The sequence below is a fragment of the Mus pahari genome, chromosome 8 (assembly GCF_900095145.1).
Source record: "Mus pahari chromosome 8, PAHARI_EIJ_v1.1, whole genome shotgun sequence".
NCBI classification, from domain to species: Eukaryota; Metazoa; Chordata; class Mammalia; order Rodentia; family Muridae; genus Mus; species Mus pahari.
Window position 1 is genome coordinate 108,104,795 of NC_034597.1, and position 21,093 is coordinate 108,125,887.

At 45.4% G+C, this 21,093-nt stretch overlaps 1 protein-coding gene, 1 long non-coding RNA gene and 1 other non-coding gene across 7 annotated transcripts in view; 2 read left to right on the top strand and 1 right to left on the bottom strand.

The window, feature by feature from the left end:
• Farp1 (FERM, ARH/RhoGEF and pleckstrin domain protein 1) overlaps window positions 1–21,093 on the top strand; it is a 237,565-nt gene that overhangs the window by 72,817 nt on the left and 143,655 nt on the right. The gene's annotated exons all lie outside the window — the stretch shown is intronic.
• On the top strand, window positions 201–19,229 carry LOC115064555. Its single transcript, XR_003844391.1, has 3 exons — window positions 201–358; window positions 2,889–2,977; window positions 19,105–19,229. It is a non-coding gene; the product is annotated as an uncharacterized LOC115064555 (long non-coding RNA).
• Window positions 5,283–5,389, bottom strand: LOC115064658. Its single transcript, XR_003844474.1, has one exon. It is a non-coding gene; the product is annotated as a U6 spliceosomal RNA (small nuclear RNA).

Consider the following 21,093-nt stretch of genomic DNA (forward strand, 5'->3'; position numbering starts at 1 on the left):
CACTGTGAGTCTGTAGTAGACGGCCACCTTGCGGGTGCCCAGTGCCTGCTGTGTTCGTGATGTTCACTCTGCCCTGGCTTTTCCTGTTCCTGAAATGCATCCCTCGTGCTGGTTAGTAAATCCTTGCTTCTGTCCCTGTATTCACCAGGGTTTGGTGAGCCCCAGAGTGCCACTGGTTGCCTGAGACCTGCAAGCTGTGGTCATGAGGAGGTATTGTCTCACACCCATTAGGATGGCCACTGTGTATAGTCCCAGCAGAGCAAAACCAGAGCGTAACCAGGTCTGTGAGGAGAAGGATGTGCAGGGATGAAACCTTTGCTGCTGCTGCGGGGACTGATGCAGTTCTTGGGGAAAGCAGGTAAGGAAGTTAGGGCGCTATCATCTCACTTTGGGAGGGGTGGGCTATGCTCCAGAAGAACCAGAAGCTGATCATGAAGAAACATTTGCACACATGTGTTCCTAACAGCACTATTTGCACAGATGTGTTCATAACAGCACTATTGGCAGTGGGCACAACATAGAAGCAAACATCCATCCACAGGTAAGTGGATGAGGGGCATGTTACTTTTAGAATATTACATATATGTATATACATACATACATGTAATATTCTAAAAGTAACATATGTATGTATGTATTACATATATGTATGTATATACATATATGTAATATTCTAAAAGTAACATATACATACATACAAATGGAGTATTGCACAGCTGTAAAAAAGAAAGGTGAACTCTGAATACATTGTGGGAATTGATATTAGGCAGTCATAAAAGAATGACAGATACAGTAGGATTCTCCCTGTCAGAAACACCTGAAGTAGCTTTGTGTGGGGAGCGGATGTGCCAAGCCCCATGGTCCCTGTTTGTCAAGAGCCTGAGCCTGAACTCTATGTGGGGGAGCGGGTAAGCCCCGTGTTCCCTGGCTGCAAGAACCTGAGCCTGCTGAGCCTGTGCTGATGATCCTATACTGTACGGAAGATCCTATCCTGTACTGTACTGCCTGCTGAGTTACTGGACAATCACTGAGCACCCTGGCTGTACTCTGCCGGGATCCAGGAGATGGGGGAGGGATCAGGTCAGAGGACTGAAAACAGGATGCACCCCGGGCAGGATGGGAGAATGCTGTTGTGAAGGAGCTCAGAGGACTGAGAACAACAGGATGCGCCCTGGAGGGAGGGGGGAGAATGCTGTGGGAAAAGGCTGTAAACAGTTCAGTTGGGAGCAAGCAGTTGAAGAGTCCAGTTGGGTTTAGTGGCAGCCGGGAGAGGGTTAGAGAAAGCTGTGAGGGGGAGAGGAAAAAGTTGCTCGGAGAGATAAAGAAGAAATCTGTTTGGAATCTTCCTTGGCGTTTGTGTTGTTTCTCCCCGTCTCTGCAGGTCGGAGTTGGGGGGGGGAGGGGTCTGTGACAGCTTTGTAGGAGAAAAGATGGACGGCAGTGGTCTCTGGGGCGGAGGAGACTGCCTGTGAAATGAAGAGTTATTGAGTAACAAGCTTCACATTTCAGACTGAGAGGATGAAGTGCTGTAGGGTTGCTTCACAACAGTTCAGATATGCTTAACACCACTGTTCCTATGTTTAAACATGCTAAACATGGTAGATCTCATGCTGTTCTATTAAAATCACAGAAAATGATGCCATGGAGCAGTATCGTTTGGAAGATGTCTGACCCAGTCCCAGCCCATTGAGCATCTATTTCACTCAACACTTTCATTCTGTACACCAGTCATTCTGTTTTTTTGTTTTTGTTTTTGTTTTTGGTTTTGGTTTTTTTTTTTTTTTTTGGTTTTGGTTTTGGTTTTTCGAGACAGGTTTTCTCTGTATAGCCCTGGCTGTCCTGGAACTCACTTTGTAGACCAGGCTAGCCTCGAACTCAGAAATCCTCCTGCCTCTGCCTCCCGAGTGCTGGGATTAAAGGTGTGTGCTACCACACCCAGCTCCTGTCTGTATTTTGATATAGTTACTATTTATGAATCTTACCTCCTGGGGAGATGCTAAATTCCTTTAAGTCTGAAACAGGTTCTGTGTGACTGTCCATGTGCTAGCCAGCAGTGTCCCATGCATACCCGGAGTAAGGACTTAATAGAGCAGACCTTCTGTATTCATTAAGCCACTTGTAGAGTCATTAGTGAGCTGTTGACGCTAAGTGCTGCCTCTCTTCCTGTATTATTTATTGACTTTAAGCTAATGCCTGAGAAAGCCTGTGCAGACATAACTGTAAACAGTGCTGAGTTACCACAGATACTGTTGAACAAAGCCCCCAAATTCTCATGATTACTGTGTGAACACACCAGTCAAGTAATAAGTGTTCAGCTGCTAGGTGTGGTGCAAATGCCTGTGATACCAAGTACTTGGGAGGCATAGGCAAGACAGACTGCTGTAAGTACAAGGCTAGCCTGGTCTATGTTTGGATTGCTTGGCTAGCCAGAGCTATGTAGTGAGACCCTGTCTACAAAGATAAAATGGATATGGATTTAAGGGTTAAACTTTAAAAAACATAAACTTTTAAATACTTAAATTGAATTTGCCTTGCACATGCAGACTGGGTGGCATCTGCCATAGTTGGCACGTAGATCTCACCTTTACGTATTGCTTTTGAGTTAAGGCATGGCATCCCGAGTGGCTGACAGGGCAGAGCTCTTTGTAAGTGATACTTTTTCTATTTTCTATCTCTGTCCATAGTCCTCTCCTCTGTGTCTAGTTGCTTCTGATAGTCTCATGGTACAGACCAAGAGGATATGTGTGCTACCGTATTAGATCTCTGGAAACAAATAGCTAGCTTTTTTTTCTTAATTTTGTAAGAACTATAAAAGTTGTATCTAAAAATGTAGCATTTGACTAAATGTGTCCATTAAAAATTCCTGTTTGTGTTCTTCACCTTGGGAGGCCTATCAGCGACCAGCAGGGGCAACATCCTGGGGACTTGCTCTTTAGAGGATGGAGTTCTTCGGCAGGCTGTAACATCAACTGGAAAGGTGAAGAGGGCCACACTTCGGGAAGGGCTGGTTGTAGTTCCCTGAAGAGACTGGAAATAAACCCTTTCTTCCCCAGGTTGCTTTGGTTATGGTATTTATCACAACAATAGTGACCCTAACTAGACAGACAGGATCTTACTGTGTAAACCCTCAAGGGCCTGGGATTCACTCTGTACACCAGGCTGACCTAGAACTACAAAAGATCAGCTTGCCTCTGCCTTGGGAACGCTGGAATTAAAGGCACCACACAAGATTTGAGCACTGTTAAAAAGCGTTGCCATTGAGCATGAAGTTGTTAGAATAACTAACTTTAGGGCCCTCTAGGCAACATTGTAACTTTCAGGAAAAATGTTTGGAGCAACTCTTTAAAAAGATGGTGGGGTTTCATGAGGACCTCTGCACCCCTAAGAGTACTTACCCCCAACACAATTTGCATTCCTTGGAGAAAACCAGAACAAGGCATAAATAAAATGTTGCTGGTGCAGGCATGTCTCTACAATTGTGTATAATACTGTGCTTTCTCAGGAGTCTCTGGATTGTAGGCCACTGAAAATGGTTCTGACCAATGTCAGCAGTGAAGGAAGCTGTGGAAAGATCATCGGGCATGCCACCCTGGTCACGGCAACATGGATATCGTGAACCAGGCAACGGGCCCATTTGTCTTTCAGTATCTTTTAGTAAATCCAGGATAGAGTGTGCCTATGTGGTCCTCATTCTACCTGCTGTGGTTAGCACATTACTGGGCATGGATAGAGGGAATCTCAGGGAGTAAAGGTGGCATCTAGTGTCAGAGTGGCCAGTGTGCCAGTGTGCCAGGCAGCCAGACAGTAAAACAGGGCAGTGCACAGCAGGGCCACATACAAACAGCCCTGGGTGGCAGCATGGCCGTCACACTCAGAAAGAAGCTGGAGAATTTCATTTTCCTCATAAAAACAAACAAAGAAACAAATTATCTACTACTTAATTCTCTACAAGTGCCTTTCTCTCAGTTACATTGTATCAGACCCATGAGTTTCTCTTCCGTAGTGTCTCATGTTGTTGCTTTTCCTTGTTCTGAGGCGCAGTGGACACACAGGTGGCTTTTACCTCCTGATGTTTGAAGATCTGCTAGGATCTGCAGGAAAAGATTTCTATTAGTAGATGTCAGGGGACCATGCCATGAAGGTGCAGATGTCCCCGTTACTAATGGGTGTCAGGTCAGCGGAGGGTGCACTGCCATCAAACCACAAGAGTCAATGACATTTCCAGTAGTATTACTTGTCTCCCTCCACCCCACTCCCTGAGAAGTCTACTGTGGTTTCCCTGGTGGCAGAAGAAAGTGCCTCCTTTGGTGTGATGACTTTTGTGGTGTTGGTTGACATCCAGGAGGCCCAGAGGTTTGAGGGCCTCTGCTGCAGCAGACTCCACTGCTCTGCTGGGCCTACTGCCTTCGTGCACAGTGACACTAAGTATTGCCTTCGGCAGAACAGTCCAACTCACTGGTTAGATTTTTCCAAGTCATGATGGATGGCAGCATTTAGCAAGATACCCATCTGTCTATCATGCATTCTCCATTAAATCCTCTTTCATTGTTAAAAAACAAAAAACAAAACAAAAACCCCAAAACAGAGGGACTGGATAAATATGAAACATCTTTGAGATCAGAACCAAATGAGAGTAAAGTGCAGTGTGCATGCCAGTGGTCATGGTGGCCCCTCAGTTACGGATGCATGCTAGATTGTTATGTTGGCCAACAGGGATGATAACTGTCCCTGAATGAGGCAGACTCACTTCGTTATCACTGGCAGACACCCTCCCTATCCAATTGAAGCTATCAAGAATATGTGCTTTTGCAAATGGTAACTCTGCAGAAGAGAGCAGAGAGCCCCAGGATGTGAGGGAGGCAAGGAGCCTCCCCAAGCTGGAGTCCCTTCAGGAAGAGAGTTCTGTGATGTTTGAATTCTCAGGGGAATGTAAAAGCCCCGGGAGTGTGTGTGTGGCGTGGCGTAGGATAGGTGCATGTGAATACAGATTCCTCTGGAGACCATGGTCTTCAGATCCTCTGAAACTGGTTTTACAGAATGTTATTTACAGTCTGTAAACTTGTGTGGCTGGGAACTGAACTCAGGTCCTCTGAAGGATCAGCAAGTACTCTTAACCACTGAGCATCTCATCTCTTCAGCCTGGCATTTTGAGGTGTTTTGTTTTGTTTTGTTTTGAACTTACTTTGTAGACCAGGCTGGCCTCGAACTCAGAAATTCGCCTGCCTCTGCCTCCCGAGTGCTGGGATTAAAGGTGTGCGCCACCACCGCCCAGCTTGTTTTGTTTTAATATGGAACGCTTCACAAATTTGCGTGTCATCCTTGCTTAGGGGCCATGCTAATCTTCTCCGTATCGTTCCACTTTTAGTATATGTGCTGCCAAAGCAAGCACCATTTTGAGCTTGAAGAGGTATTTTAACATTCTTTCAACTCTAAAAATTACTGCTACGTGCGGGATCATCTGGGATGCTGACTTCTGATGTCCAAAGAGTCTGCTAGTGCTTTGCATTGTGGGGCTGCTCTGCCGTTTCTCCCCAGCAGAGCAGCCCCTGTGGCTCAGGGAGTCCTGGAAAGTTCTCCTCTCAAGTTGCCCCTGTAACAAGTAGAAGGTGATCATTTGGGGAAAATGACCTGATTGGCTGTGCTCTTTTGTAGCCATGTGTAAATCATCTCCCTTCTGTGTGTGGCTGTGTGTGGGTATTAAACCAGAAGGGAAAGCGACTTGACCATAGAGAGAGAAAAGCACAGGGATAGGTGGAGGTCTCTGGGTACTCTTGACCAGAAAGAGCAGATCCTTAGAGGACACACTGATGTGAGAAGAAGGGGGTTTACTCTAGAGGAGCGAAAGTCAGCTGTGAAGGCATGATTGCTTGCTGCTTACCACCCTCAGGCTCTGAAAATCAGGTTTGTTTTTGTTTTTGTTTTTTGTTTAAAAAGAGACACAGACCTTCTACTGCACTGAATTTTAAATATGATTCATGTAACCCCCTTCTTTAAAAAACGTGTTTATTTAATGTTCATTGGTGTTTTGACTAAATGTATGTCTGTGTGAGGGTGTCAGAATCCCTGGAACAGGAGTTACAGACAGTTGTGAGCTGTCAGGTAGGTGCTGGGAATCGAACCCAGGTCCTCCGGAAGAGTGGCCAGTACCCTTAATCTCTGAGCTGTCTCTCTAGCCTCCTCATTCGAGATTCTTAATTATGGAAAGAAGAAGCTATTTGTAGTCCCATCATTCTGAGGTAATTATTGTAAGAATTTGATGTGTGTTCATGTTATTCTTTTGGGAAAAATTTCTTCCTTCAAGTACAATAATCTCCCTTCCCATAGCAGAATGGACATGCTCTGTCTCAGACTGCGCAGCGCGTTCATGTAAATGTGTGCATGTCTCTGTGGATTCTTTTCATTACCAGCATATTATAGACACCTTTCCAGATCCCTAGATAGCAATCTAATTCTCATTAATAGCTACATAGTAACTCATAGTTTAGAGAAGCCATGATTTATTCAATTTATTTTCTGTTGATAGACATTTGAGATATTTCCAGGTTTTCATGCCAGCACAAAACAGCCATGTATATAAATTCTTATCAGCTAATCCTCTCATTTCTCTAGGGTGAGTTCACTCACATTCATTTGCTCAAGAGCCTGTATAGTTTTATAGGCAATCTTTAGAGAACAGATATTTTCTATATTATGAGCATAACATAACCACAAAACTCAATCGATGCCACAGGTATGGAAGATATCCTGATGAATTTAGGAGCCACAATGTTAGTAAAATACTAGGAAGCTTGAGTACACTCTTGTTAGCCAGCATTCAGGAGCCAGAGATAGGAGGATTGTGAGTTCAAAGCCAACCTGGACTATATAGTGAGGCTCTGTCTGAGAAACAAAACCAAAAGGAATGCGCCTTCCTCCAAACTACAGATAAGGAGCATGTTTTAAAAACACATGAAGAAGGCTGATCCATGAGTGCAGGAACGGAACAGAACGAAGTTAGGGGAACTTTCAGATCAGAATGATAGAGTAAATTAAGTGTGTGTGGGGGGAGACAGTAGTTAATTTTAAAAAGCTCATGTTTTTGGCCATGCCTTTTAATGTCTGAGCAGATGAGCAGATGGAAGTGACTTAAATAGGATGAAGACTGATAGACAAAGTCCAGCAGCAGCAGATGCTCAGCTGGACAGTGAACCAGTAAAGCGATCTCACGAAAGCCAGCCAGATTCATGACCATTCTCCAATGAGCTGACAGTCCCTGTTAATGCCAAGGGTTTGACTTGCATAATAAGAAATGCAAAGACAAAAATATTTGTATTTTCAAAGCTATTTACATACCTAAAAAAAAGAAATCTTTTCCATCGTTTTAGGAAGCAAAAATAATTTGCAAAAGTGCCTAAAGGAGATAAATAAAAATCAGTTGTCATGCATACTTGGGATGATCGTACAGATGTGAGAAATTTCAAAGTTGAAACAGATAATTAGGGATGAATTTAACCAGAGAGGTGCATGTCTGATGAGACGGATGGTGTGAGACTGTGTGGGAGACGGTACATTAAGGACTGGTGATGTGGCTCAGTGGGTAGCATTCTGGCTGTGCAGCCAGACGGCCTGAGTTCCGTCCCTGGGACTCACATGGTGGAGGAGAGAACCCACTCCCACTCCCACAGGCTGTCTTTCTTAATTACTGTGTGTGTGAGCAGTATCTATTAGGTGGAGGTCAGAGGTCAGCTTGTGGGAAGTCCGTTGTCTACCACAGGAATTGAACTCAGGCATCAGGCTTGGTGATAAGCATCTTTAACTGCTGAGCCATCTTGCTAGTCCACAAGTCATCTTTTAATTTCCACAGATATCATGGTGCTATCATAAGAGACACATGTGCACACACACACACACACACACACACTGTGTAAAAATGTTAAAAACAATTCACAAGAAGACCTAGACAATGGAGAGTGAATCCTACAAAGGGTAACCCGAAGTGCTAACCCTCCCCTAGAGAGGAATTATATACACATTAATGCTTTTATCAACAGAGTACTACTCATTGATTTTTTGGGGGAGTCTGAGAGAAGACATGGAACTAGAAAAGAATAGTTTGAAGTTCCTGGGAAGGAAGGAATGTAAACACTGAAGGTGTTTCTGAGACTTGTGATCTGGGTGGGCCCTGCCCTTCAGTGGGCTCAGCCTCAGAGCCAGTGAGATACACAGGCATCAGTGCAGAAATAGAGTGGCTGGGGGCTAATGTATAAGATGTATTAAAGCCAAATGTGAGGGCACACACCTTTAATCTCAGCACCCAGGAGGCAGAAGCGGGATCTATTTACACAGCCTTTGGACCCTATAGGAAATTTCTTGGCTATAAGGAAAAGCTATAATATGCAGCCATTCATTCTGTGCTTTGCCTGTGCGAGGCCCCTGTGGGTTGAGCCTAATTGAGCTGTTCCTCCCCAACCACCCCACACAGGGTTTAGTTAGGACTTGTTGTTGGGGGTGGAGGGGTAGGGGTAGGAGTGGAGGAGTGTGTGTGGGGGAGTGGGGTGGTAGGTTGGTGGTGGTGGTGAGTGTTGATAGCTATAATAATTACTTCTAAATTTGCCACACATGTCCCTTTTCATGTCAGTGGAGCACTTGACTGGGGAGTTGCAGAATTTGGCGAGATTTGAGCTCTTACGTTTACTTTGTCTTACAGTTTCCACAAGTAGCTAGCAAGCCACAGCAGCACAGGGGGAACAGACAGAATGGGGAGGAGCTAAGGATGGGAATGAGTTTTGGTTTAATGCGTACAGGGCCCTAGATAGCTCAGTCGGTGTCTGTAGTGCCAGCATGAGAATCTGAGTTTGGTTCCCAGAACCCACACTGGAGAGCCCTGAGTGCTGGTCTGTTCTTGCCATACAGTTCAGGGGAGGTGCAGACAGACAGACCCCTGGGGCTCTGGCAAGCCAGTCCAGCTTAATCTGTGAGGAGATCCAGTCTCAAAGAATAAGGCTGAGCCAGTGAGATGGATGTCACAGCAGGGAGAGGTGCTTGCAGCCAAGCTTCAAGATCTGTGTTCAATCCTTGAGACCCACGGAGGGGAGGAAGACTGGATCCCCTAAAGTACAAGACAACTACAAGAATGTGTGCGTGTGCACACACATGCACGTCACACACCTCACACAGAAAGTAATGTAATAAAAATCAGTAAATCAGTTCTATTAAGTTTTTCTTGTTGATGTATTTTATGTGTGTGAATGCTTCGCCTGCAGGCATGTTTGTGTAATACATGTGTACCTGGTGCCCTTAGAGGTCAGATGAGGATGTTAGATCCTCTGGACTGACTCATGGGCAGTTGTAAGTCACCGAGTGGGTGCTGGGAACTGAGCCACAAGCTGAGTGAGGGCCTCCAGAAGAGCGATGAGCCATCTCTCCTGCCCTGGTTCCTTTGTTTGTTTTTGTTGTTTTTAAGGTCGATCACTCCTGAGGAACAGCACTTGACGTTGTCCTTTGGCCTACAGATATACGCATACACACACGCACGTGCACACACAGAGTGAGTAAATATTGTCCACCACCGCCTTCTTCCAGGTACCATGGGCATCTCATTGCCTTTGTTCACAGCCTCTCTTCACACTAGCACCATCTCTGCTCTCTGGCTGAAGCAAGCCCATGCATGCTCTCCCCTTCTTACACAGTAGACTTCTCAGTACCTTGGGCTAACCTCCTACATCCAGCACCCATTTCCAGGCTGGTTCTGACTGGGAGGATCCCTTCTGTGTGTCTGCTTGTTCTCATCCAGCCACCCTACTGGATACTGTTGCACTGGATACTGTTGCACTGGATACTGTTGCACTGGATACTGTTGCACTGCCCTAGGGAGACTGTTTTGGGGGGATGGGAGGGTGAGGGTGGAGTGGCTGAAATAGGCCCAACAGAGGAGTGTGTCTGATAACACGTGTCCTTCTTGCCTGAGTGTATAGCCACACTTACTTGGTCCTCTGTTTTAAAAATGTGAGCCCTAATTACTTGGCAGTCTTCCTTCAAAATAACAAGAAGTTGTAATTTGTTGCATGCGATGGGTGAGACAAAGGCTGTGTGGGATTCCAGAGGAATGTGACTATGGGGAGGGAGAAGTCAGAACACGTGTTTGTTTCTTGGGGGTGTGGGGTGGGGGTGGGGGTGGGGGCTGGCTCTCCTGTTCAGATTTGTGTGTCAGCTTTGAGAGACTTTGTTTCCTTTCTGAACAGAAAGAGATGGCCAAGTTTGAGGTCTCTCAGCAGTCAGCTTTGGGGCCCTGGCATTCTACCCCTTGGACCCTTCCTCATGCCTTCTTGGGGTAGCTGCACCCACTGTCTACCAGTTCTTGGGGAGCCACTTCTAGTTTAGGGAGCTTCCCTGTGTGCGTGTGCATGCGTGTGTGGTCCTGGTTCCTGACAGAGGTAGACTTTACCTGTTTTTCCTCTTAAAACCGAAGGTCGCCTTGAAGGTGGGGCTGTTTCCCCTCACTTGTCTGGGGGTGGGGGGAGGGCAACAGCTGCACATAGCAACATGGTACACAAGCAGTTGTATTCAGTGCAAATCAGGGCTCTGAAGGCCCTGTGTCCACTTTGATATTCTGAATTTTGGGGTGATGCTAGACACAAAGAAGTCTATGACCAGGTGAGGAAGACACTTATAGGACTGCAGGACTTCGGGAGTAGCTCATCCTCTTCTGTGTAGGAACCCTTGGCATGGAACGAATGCTAACTTGAGCCCGGCCATTTTGCTCTCAGCACCTGGAGGAGGAGGACTTGGTGCTTGGGGTCTGGGGTGCTTTAAAGCTGAGATCATCTAGCTCTGCACTTTCGGGATTTCTGTCATAAATGAGTTGAGAAAACCTGTCTTAGTGACTCCTGAAAGAAGCACAGAGCAGTCATGGCTGGTGTCTATGAGTTTGTGGGCAGGGCTTCTGCTTTGGCTTTCTTGCTCCAGTGCCTGGAGATTTGAGTTTGTGGGCGGGTCGTCATTTTGGATCTTCTGGCTTTTGTGTGATTGGAGTTTGTGGGAGGGGCTTCCGCTTTGGTCTTCTTGCTCCTGTTGGTTGGTGATTGGAATTTGTGGGTGGGGCTTCCTCTTGGACCTTCTTGCTCCAGTGTTCCCTCCCCTCCACTGCTTCTCTGCTTCTCCCTAAGCCCTTAGCACCTTGGGACTACTGGACTGAAGGCTTTTTCAATCATTTCCCCCATATAATGAGAATCTCTGCAGTTCCCAGCAGTGTCTCTGTAGACTTTTACCTGACGAGTTGGACCTTTGCTTTCAACAGTAGTTGAAAACATTATTATATGATTATGCCTAGGTGTGTAGTGTAGCACTGTGGTCGGGTGCTTGCCTGGTATGCATGAGGTCCTTCATGAGATACCCAGCACCCCTAAAAACAACATGTTATATATATATAAAATATCATTAGAAAATATATTATCTGCCCCCCTCTCTATATTGTTAGTAGGTTTTGGTAGTAAACTTGTTCATAGTAGCTAGTCTGATATCTGCTGGGACTATGAAACTCCACATCTTTAGAGTCATTTGGAGATGGTAGCCACCACAAATAGAATGGAGGCATTGTCCATTGTGGGCTGTGAGGAAAATCTGCCACATGGATTTCTTCTTCTGGGGATGTGTTCATAGTTGGCCCGTTCAGAAAGCCAGCCACCTGAGAGCTGGTTAGAAAGAAATGCAAACCCCTGGGCTCCACCCCAAACCACTAGAATCCAACTCTTTGGGAGTGGGCCAAGCATCAGCTGTTTGGAGAGGCTGATGGAAGGATGCTGTTCATATATCATCAGTAAATACGTGTGTACAAGCAGAAGATGCAAATTAGAGCCATTGTTATGACTGAAAATGCTTATAATCTGTTAGTGCTTAAAATATTTCCTTTTCTTTCATAAAAGGAATGGAGAATGTACTGAGAGAATACACAATTTATATTCTCATGGTGGAAGCTTATTATTTTGGATTTTCTCTTAATTCACAAGTTTTAATCGGAAAGCGCACTCTCATGTGTATACATGCACGTGTGCTTAACTGCGAGGTGGAAGGATTTCCACCAGTGAACACACTGTATAAAGATGGTGTTGGAAATAACCACAAGCAACAGCACATACATAATGTGCTCATGGATGTTGTTTGCCTGTAAAAGGTAGCTTTTGTGTGGTTGGCTATCACATGTTTACATAACAATTCACAACAGTAGCAAAAATCACAGCTAGTAAGTAGCAACATGGATAATGTTATGGTTGGGGGTCATCACAACGTGAGGGGTCGTAGTGTTAGGTTGGGACCCACTGCTCTGGAGCCATTTGAACTCCTTTAAGATTTCAGGGATACCACCTCAATTAAAATATATGCCTGGGAATTCTAGAGAGTTCTGCATAGTTTTAAAGCAGAATCCCTTCATATATAATTTTCTATATAACTGAATATAATTAATGGTGAAAACAGACTGCATCCCACATGCCTGTCATATCATTTATTAACCAGTCATATCATTTATTAACCGGTCATATATCATTTATTAACCAGTCTGGCCAGGAAATGCTTTGTCTTTTCTCTTCTCTTCTCTTCCTGCCCCAAGGGTCTCACTCTATAACCCCAGGCTGGCTTTGATTTTGTGGCAAGAAGCCGCCTGCGTTAGATTAAGTGTTCAGATTTGTGGGCATGTACCACCAGTGTCCAGTTTTAGTTCCATCTTTTTTAATTTTATTGAGGCAATGCCGTATAGGAAAAAGGACATTTTAATGTACATGATAGGTAAAGGTGGAAATTGGTATAATCTTGTGTTACCCTCACCATCAAGAAAATGGATGTACACACTGATAGGCTATTTCTCCAACACCAGTGAAATGAGCTGGCCCAAACCAGATTAGATGATATTAAAAGCAGGTTTATTGGGAAGCTGCTCTCCAGGGCAAGTTCACTGGCCCCAAGGATTGAGACCAGGGGAGTTGTCATGTGGGGTAAGCGAAAGAGAGGAAGGGTGCACAGAGAGAGAAGAAGAAGAAGAAGGAAAAGGGAGGAGGAGGAGGAGGAGGAGGAGGGATGGATGGGGGGAAGGGGAAGAAGGAGGAGGAGCTGGAGGAGGAGAAGGAGGAGGAGGACGACGACGATGATGACGACGACGATGACGACAATAGACAAAAATGAAAAATGTCTGGATTATATAGGGAGGAGCCTCTGAGGGAAGGGCCGGAAGGTTCAGGATTGCAGGCAGGGTTAGCTAGGTTGGGGCTGAGGGATGCTGGGAGAACCTGGAAGCCACGTCTGCTTTGATATGTAAAATATGCACCTCAGTCCTTTTCACCCTGTCTGAAAACCACACATGCACGCACGCACGCACGCATGCACGCACGCACACACACACACACACACACACACACCATTTCAGAAAATTGTTGTTCCAGTAATACAACAACAGAGGCCATGCCCTTTCCCAAGGAGCCTCACCTGCGCCTTCAGCCTGGGTTCTGGCCTTCCCTTATACAGCCAGAGGTCCCTGGTCCTTTTCCAGCCCTTGTGTTGAGAGCCTGTGAACCCTTGTTCGCAGGGCGAATTTGGGAAGGAGGGAAACACTCTCTGTGTCTTCTGTAAATTGGGTTTGAAGTAGATGCTTAGAAGCAGCCTCTCGGACAATCAGCTTTCTCCGTGTAAAGAGCGCATAAGAGTGGGTGTGGAAACTGGAAGTCAGTAAGAGAAGAGATAAAAAGAGCTGCCCCAGGAATGAGAGGTTTGTTCCCAGGAAGAAATTGATCAGCCATGCTGGAGTTGAGTTAAAGGTGGACGCGGTTCACTGCTTTCCTGGGGTGGGAGTCCATGCAGGTGTGTGAGCCCTGCACAGAGCCGGCCTGCTCCTGGGTAGGTTCCTGGGCTCTGCTCTGCAAGGTCCCCTTCCACCTCTGAAAGGGAAACAGGCAGCTCTTTGTCCTGGCTTATTTGCTTCTGGGGAAAATCCACTTCTGTTGTAGTAAATTAGACCAAAGAGAGGAATTAGGTTTATTGCTAGTGTTGAAGTTAAAAGCCAGCTAGCCCCCTTTCCCAAGTGGTTTCTTGATTACATTCATTAGTTCTTAAATGTTAATTTGGAATTGCTGAGGTTTAATTCCTGAAAGGCTTAGATTTTTATAAGGAACATCTCCATTTGCCACCACATTACCGTGTTCTTCAGCGGGTTTTGCTCAGCGCTTTCGAAAGAGAAGAATGGATTGTTAATAGCAAATGCATTTGCTGACTAGTACAATCTAATGTCTGCATTTAAATTCACATCTTTCTTACCTGCTTGAGAAGTGTTCTGCGGGGCATTGTGGGCAAATGGTTCTTTTGGGTGACAGCGCACCGTTTTGAGTTCTCACGCTCAATTCACCTTTTGCGTGGCAAAGTTGCACTGTCCCTAACTGATAGGAAGAACCCTGGTGGAGACAGTGACAGATGTGAGGTTTTTGTTCCTGCATAAACTCAGGCATCCTGCTCCCCTCAGACAGTGGAGGAGGATGAGCCCAGATGGGTCTGAAGACCGGAGGGGATCTTTATTCTTCTTCACACTTGAGAAATTCAGGGTGAACAAGGCTGCCCTTTTAGAAACAAACACTTGTTTTGTAATCAGCAGCTATTCTGTGACTAACTAGAGTGACCCATTTTCAGTAGCATAGAAAAGACAGAGGGGTGGGTCCCTTTCTTTCAGTGACTTTTGAGATAAAAATCTTAATGACTGCAGGGAGATCAGAAGCATGAGTTTGGCTGTCTCTTTTCCCTAACTACTGGGCTGAGGAAATGGCTAAGCTGATAAAGCGATCCTTCTACTGGCATGCAGACCTGGGTCTGGGTCTTCAGCACCCACCCCACACCAGAGCCAGGTATGGTGGCCCTGGGAATGGGGAGAGACAGGCAGATCCGCAGAGCTCATTGATCAGCCAGTCTAGCCTGATTGTTGAGCTTCAGGTTCACTGAGAGACCCTGTCTGAATAAGGTGGAGAGCAATTGAGGAAGACATCCAATGTTGAATTCTGGCCTACACACACGTGTATACACATGCATATACACATATAAAATTAGAGTGTATGGTTTTTGTCTAGGTAAGGTAACAGTCACTTTTGTTGTTGGTAGGGGTGTGTGCATGTCTCTCTCTCTCTCTCTCTCTCTCTCTCTCTATATATATATATATATATATATATATACATATATACACATACACACACATATATATATCCTTCCATCTTCTCCTGGAAATAACTTAAACCTCCCAAAGGTTATTAGTCAAGGATATGGGAATGCTCCAAGAGTGGTGTTTATTAAAGTTTAATTTTAACCAGAGACTTAAATGGCAAACATTGAACTGTGACATCTTCTAGAAACCCTTTAGAGGCTTGTCCTTGATGGCAGCGCATCAAAATGGAACCAGTTAGCTGTTCCAGGGATCTGTGATCCTCCCTGTGTGCTTGGTTCATGGAATTATCTGAGGGTTTTCTATCCTGCCTCTTTAAGAAGAGGGTACGTTTGAGTGAGTGTGGGTATCAGAGTGTGTTGCTTAATGGATGTCTACTGTCCCTGCTGTTGTGGAAAAGCTTGGTCTCCCATTGCCTTAGTTTCTCTTTAGGAGTCAGTCAACTCATGCTGTACCTCAGATGTCCAGGCCTAGTGTTAATTGTAGACAACCTGGCTTCAGCCTGCCTCATGTAGGTGTGTCCCACCTATATGTGCTCACATGGGTTGGTAGCCCTGCCTCACATGGGTGGTGGCACCTATAGCCCTGCTTCCTTCCCATGGGTTGGTAGCACCTATAGCTCTGCAGTATGTAGGGTATGGGGGTTGAGGGGTGGGAGTAATTTGGAATATCAAGAGCCAACCCAGGAGGAGGAAGGCAGGAAACCGGAAAAGGATGAACCTGGGGGTACATTCTAGAATCCAATGCAGTCAGTAGCCAAGGAAGCTGGGAAGTGAGTGAAGGTTAGAGGATTACCTGCACGCATACTCCTATGACTTGAGGTGGTCCATTCTCATGGAGCCAGAGAGTGGAGATCAAAAGCAGTTACGATTGTTATAATAAAGAGAACCAGGTCCTCCAATGAATGCTACTGCGCTCCCATGTCCCTGTGAGCTTCAGCTCATTGTGAAGACTGACGTACTTTAGCCACTGGATCAGTGAGTGACACCACTGTTCTGAGAGTCACGGATTTCTGACACTGTGGACCAGGCCTGGACCATTCCCAAGGGTCCCAGTGCAGGGGCAAGATGTGATGTTCTCGTGCAGGGACAAGACTGTCCCCAGCAATATACATCAACATCAAAGATGCATGGTGCCTTGGGCCTACACCTCCTGAGAGGAGTCAGCCAAGAAGTCTTAGATTCAGCTCAGGAGCAGCCATTAGGTAGCCTTTTAAGGTACCAGTTAATCACCTGCTTAAGACCTTGGAGGCAGTAAAGATTGTAGCCATCGTAGGTAGCTAGAAGCTGAGAACACCAGTTCTTATTGCTTCAAACATGGTTGTGTTGGCTCTTTCTACTCTGTTCTGGTGGTGGGAAAGTCAGTAGTGGATTTGGGGAAACTGATGGTGGATGATGGTATTGTATCAAGGTCACAGACATGGTGGGATGACCCGCTATAGGATGGGGTAGTGTTGGGGATAGACTAGCCTAAGCAATCCTATAAAAAGCTGCAGAAACTCTCAGCTGTAAGTGGCAGCCATGTTGTACAGAGCCACTGACACTAGTTGAACATCCATCCATCCTCACTAACAGATTCTGTTTGCAGATTCTCCCATACCTTACGTGTTTCCATGGCCCCCAAAGGCATTCCTAATAACTTGCAAACAGTATAGAGCACTGAAAATTTTAAATGGTCTGGCACACAAGGCCACACACACCAAATCGCTCCGGCCTCCTGGTTTCAGCTCTGACTCTGAGTGGCCTTCTTTATAGTCTAGAGCTGTGGTGTTTTCTCTTTTGCGTTTTCATGCCTTTAAACATGATTTCGCTATCTGTAAATGCTGCTCCCCTCTCCTGCCCCTCCCTGTGCATGCTAAAGTAGCACCTACTATTCCGAAGGACTCTAAAGTATGTTAGGTTCCATGAAACACAGACTCCAATACTGTAGGCTGTGAGCAAGGCACGAGCTAACAAATCAGCAGTTTTTGTTCAGTAACATGCCTGCCAACGAGAGCATGCATCCAGCGAGGTGTGTGTCAATGGGTTGATAAAAATGTGTGTTGAGGCTCACAGAACCCTAAGCCTGTATTTCCCCCAGGAGTGACAGTTCAGTCGTTAATTTAGTCATGACTTCATAGAATGTAATTAATTACAGCAAATAACTCAACTCCGTTTCATTTTATTAAGTGAAAACCTAAGTTAAGGGATTAAACTTCTTATATCAGTTTTTGCATAATTGTTTAATAATCAGGGACAGAAATTTTAAGCATCCTTCAGACAAGTGGGCACGGATCAGGTGATAGGCTCATTAAACCGATTCACTGTTAAAGCTTGACTTTTGGACATAGGCTCAGAATGGAAACAGGTTCACAGGGGCTTAAGTCTCTTACACAGGCTGACATAGCAGCTGCATGTGAGCGGCACACACGCTGTAGTGTACCTCATGTAATCATGAGTTCACTTTTAACGCCTCACCCAATTAAATGTCATAGAGAGTGTTACAGGAAAGGAAAACAATGTGTATATGTGTTCGCTACAAACCTAAGTTTTAAAAATGACTTTCATTTGGGCTGGGGATGCTCAGGGGCTAAAGTACTTGCTGTGAAAACATGAGGATCTGAGTTCAGGCCCCTAGCTGCACATAAAAGCCACAAACACATCTGTTACCCCAGTGACAGAAGCAGTTAGAGACGAGCAGGTTCCAGCGGCTCTCTGGGCATCCAGGCTGGCCAAAACAGCAAACTCCGGGTGAAGCAAGAGCCTCTGTTTCAATGAATACGGTAGAGGAAGACACAGTCAACCACTGGCTTGTAGAAGTGTGTCATGAATGTGTGTGCATGCACACGCGTGGACCTTCTCAATGTGCACATAACCCCATGCATGGACATACACTCCATATAAGCATTCAGACACAGGTAATTCAGAATGCATCCATCATGCATGAATGGATCAATCCTTTGGTGGAATTTATGAACTCGGAGAACTGATTGTACTGTTAAAATAATTAGAAATATTTTGGGAAAAGAATCTTTTTTAATGATTCACTTTTATTCTATCATAAGTCAGAAACCTTTTAAACAAGAGTCTGGTTTTGACTCTTTTTATTGAAGAAAGGGATTTCTATTTTTATTCAAGGAATCCATCATTAAAAATAACTTTGAGTCTAGTCACTGTTTGACTCTGGACTTATGGCCACAGGGAGATATTTTAGCAAAAGAAATCTTGGTTATTCCCACAAACCTCAAGCGGAGGTCCTTGGACACATAAATTGTTCAGCTGTCAGAATGATTGATGTCACACAGGTTTGCATCTGAGGAGGCAGGAAAGGAACCAGATGTCTACCAAGGAGCAATGGCAGGGTCCTTTTAGACCTGTCGCTGGGCATTACAGCAGAGAGGAGGCAACAGGAGGCCGAAACACTGTGTGCTTAGTGATGGATTCCAGGGGTACCACTTAAGTTGTGAGGTCCTGTGGGACGTGAACAGCCTGATCACCCTCAGCTTCCCTTTCAAGGTCCATGTGTGACCTTGGACGCTCCTTCCACAAGCTTGCCTTGGAAGCTTTCAGAACATCCTGAGGCCACTGACCTTTTTGAGAAATTAGTTTTCAATGTTTCTCAAGCCCCGAGCCTCAAATCTGGATGGCCATTTGATAACAGGGTATTTTACATGCATTTGGGAATACCCTACTTTGTCTCCTTGTGAGGGTCACTGTGATTTCTGAACGGCCAACATCAGGGCTGGCCCAATGACTTAATTGGAAAAGCAGGCACTTGCAAAGGAGTGTAACACTAGACAAGAAAACACAAAGCCAAGCTTGTCATTCCTTACAATGCCTAAAACGTCTGTACTTCAGATGCTTAAATGCCAGAGTGACCTACAGTAATGCCACCCTTCTGAATTTGCATGGGATTCATGGTTTCATTTCACAGCACCTATTAAAACTTTTCTTTTCCTTCAGAGGCAGGGTCTTACACCGCATTCCGGGCCGGCTTGGAACTCAGTGTGTAGCACAGCCTGTCTTCAGTCTTGGAAACTCTCCTGCCCCACACTCCTTTTACTGGCTGGTTTTGTGTCAACTTGACAGAGAAAGGAGCTTCAGGTGAGGAAATGCCTCCATGAGATCCAGCTGCAAGGCATTTTCTCAATGAGTGATGGGGGGGGGGGCGGGAAGGGCCCACTGTGGGTGGTGCCAGCCTGGGCTGGTAGTCTTGGGTTCTATAAGAAAGCAAGCTGAGCAAGCCAGGGGAAGCAAGCCAGTAAGAAACATCCCTCCATGGCCTCTGCATCAGCTCCTTCCTGGCCTGCTTGAGTTCCAGTCCTGACTTCCTTTGGTGATGAACAGCACTGTGGAAGTGTAAGCTGAATAAACCCTTTCCTCCCCAACTTGCTTCTTGGTCCTGATGTTTTGTCAGGAATAGAAACCCTGACTAAGACACTCCTTTAAGTGCTGGAATTATAGGCTTATACTACCTCTTTCTGCATATTCAAACTCTTTAAGTTGTTTTTAAAAAATGTGTTTAGAAGATGCTGAGGAAGTCTGTGTAGGGATTGACACACTGTAGCTTAACCCAAACTTCCATAAGAAATTTTCCATTGTCACCCTGTCCTCTTACCACATTGGCCCCATTGCCTCTTATTACCCTAGGGCAGATTCTATGTGGGTCTTTGGCATATTTCTCCATGCTCTGGAACACACATGTGGGTAATTTAAAACCACAGTATTTGGTTTCGAATTCCTTATTGGATGCCTGTATTGCTCACTCGGAGAGGATTTGATCCCTGAGGGCCCTGCCCTTTGTCTTGTTTGTGGCCTTGACCAATACTTGGCCCTATGACAGAAACACACATGTACTATTAAATAGCATTTACTTTTTATAAAAGTGTCTGAGTCTCGTCTACAGTTAACATGTAGAGTGTGTAAATTCATATGTATTTGAGTTGTGAGACAAGAAGGAAGTGTTAAACGTTTATCTTACAGACAGTGCTGAGTTTCGTTCTTGCTGCATGAACTTGGATGGTTGGCTGCTTGGAAACTATCCTTACATGCTTTTCTGTAGAAGAGGAAAGAGAGGCTGAAAGGGGAGTGCCCTGCTCGCGAACAGTTAGACGCTGGCCAGGGTAGCTCACCTTGCTCAGGGTTCTGCAAGTCCACACCACCACACCCTCAGTGTGACTCCATTCGGGGAGTAGGGATGGCTTTATCTAAGTCTATGGAAAAGTCAGATCTTACACCTCACAGTTTCATAAAGTCCGTGGTAGACCGTGGTGAGTTGTGATAGTAAAATGGCTAATGTATGCATGATGTTAGTAGTGCATGCAACGGCAGAGTAATTATGAATCTAGACTCTAGCGACCTTTAGTGCTTGAACCTCTAAAAATAGTTATTTGGTCTGTCTAACTTTCCTGACTTCTCAGTCTGAGAATCCCACAGCTGAATGAGAATTGGGGCATGTGACATCACTCAGTAATTTAACACTTCAGGACAACCCTTGATGCTCATCTAGACTTACTAGGCTCCAGAAAGCGTTTTGCTGTTATTGCTATTTCTCTTTAACCTGAGAAAGGAAGTAACATGACCTTCTTATGTTACTTGAAGGTGTTTCCCAAAGACAAGCTGATGGTAGCCCTGCAAAGAGAGGTGCCGTGCTTGAACTCGTGGGTTCTGCAGGAAGTGCAGGCTGGCTTGAACGTGCTCTTTGGAAGCTCCAGCTACCTCTCGCTTAGTTTTCTAAACATTCCTGAATGCTTTTTTCATCCATACCTATCCACTCATAGCCCGTGCTGTGGGATCCTGGTGATCATGTATAACTGTAGAAAAATCTAACCGTCTAAGTTCTCAGGGTGGTATTTTTAGAAGAACTCGTTCAAATGGTGTGGCACCAATATTTTTCAGTTTGATTTTGGCAGGCCTGGGTCCCTGGGGATTTTAAAGTAGCCCTTATCAAAA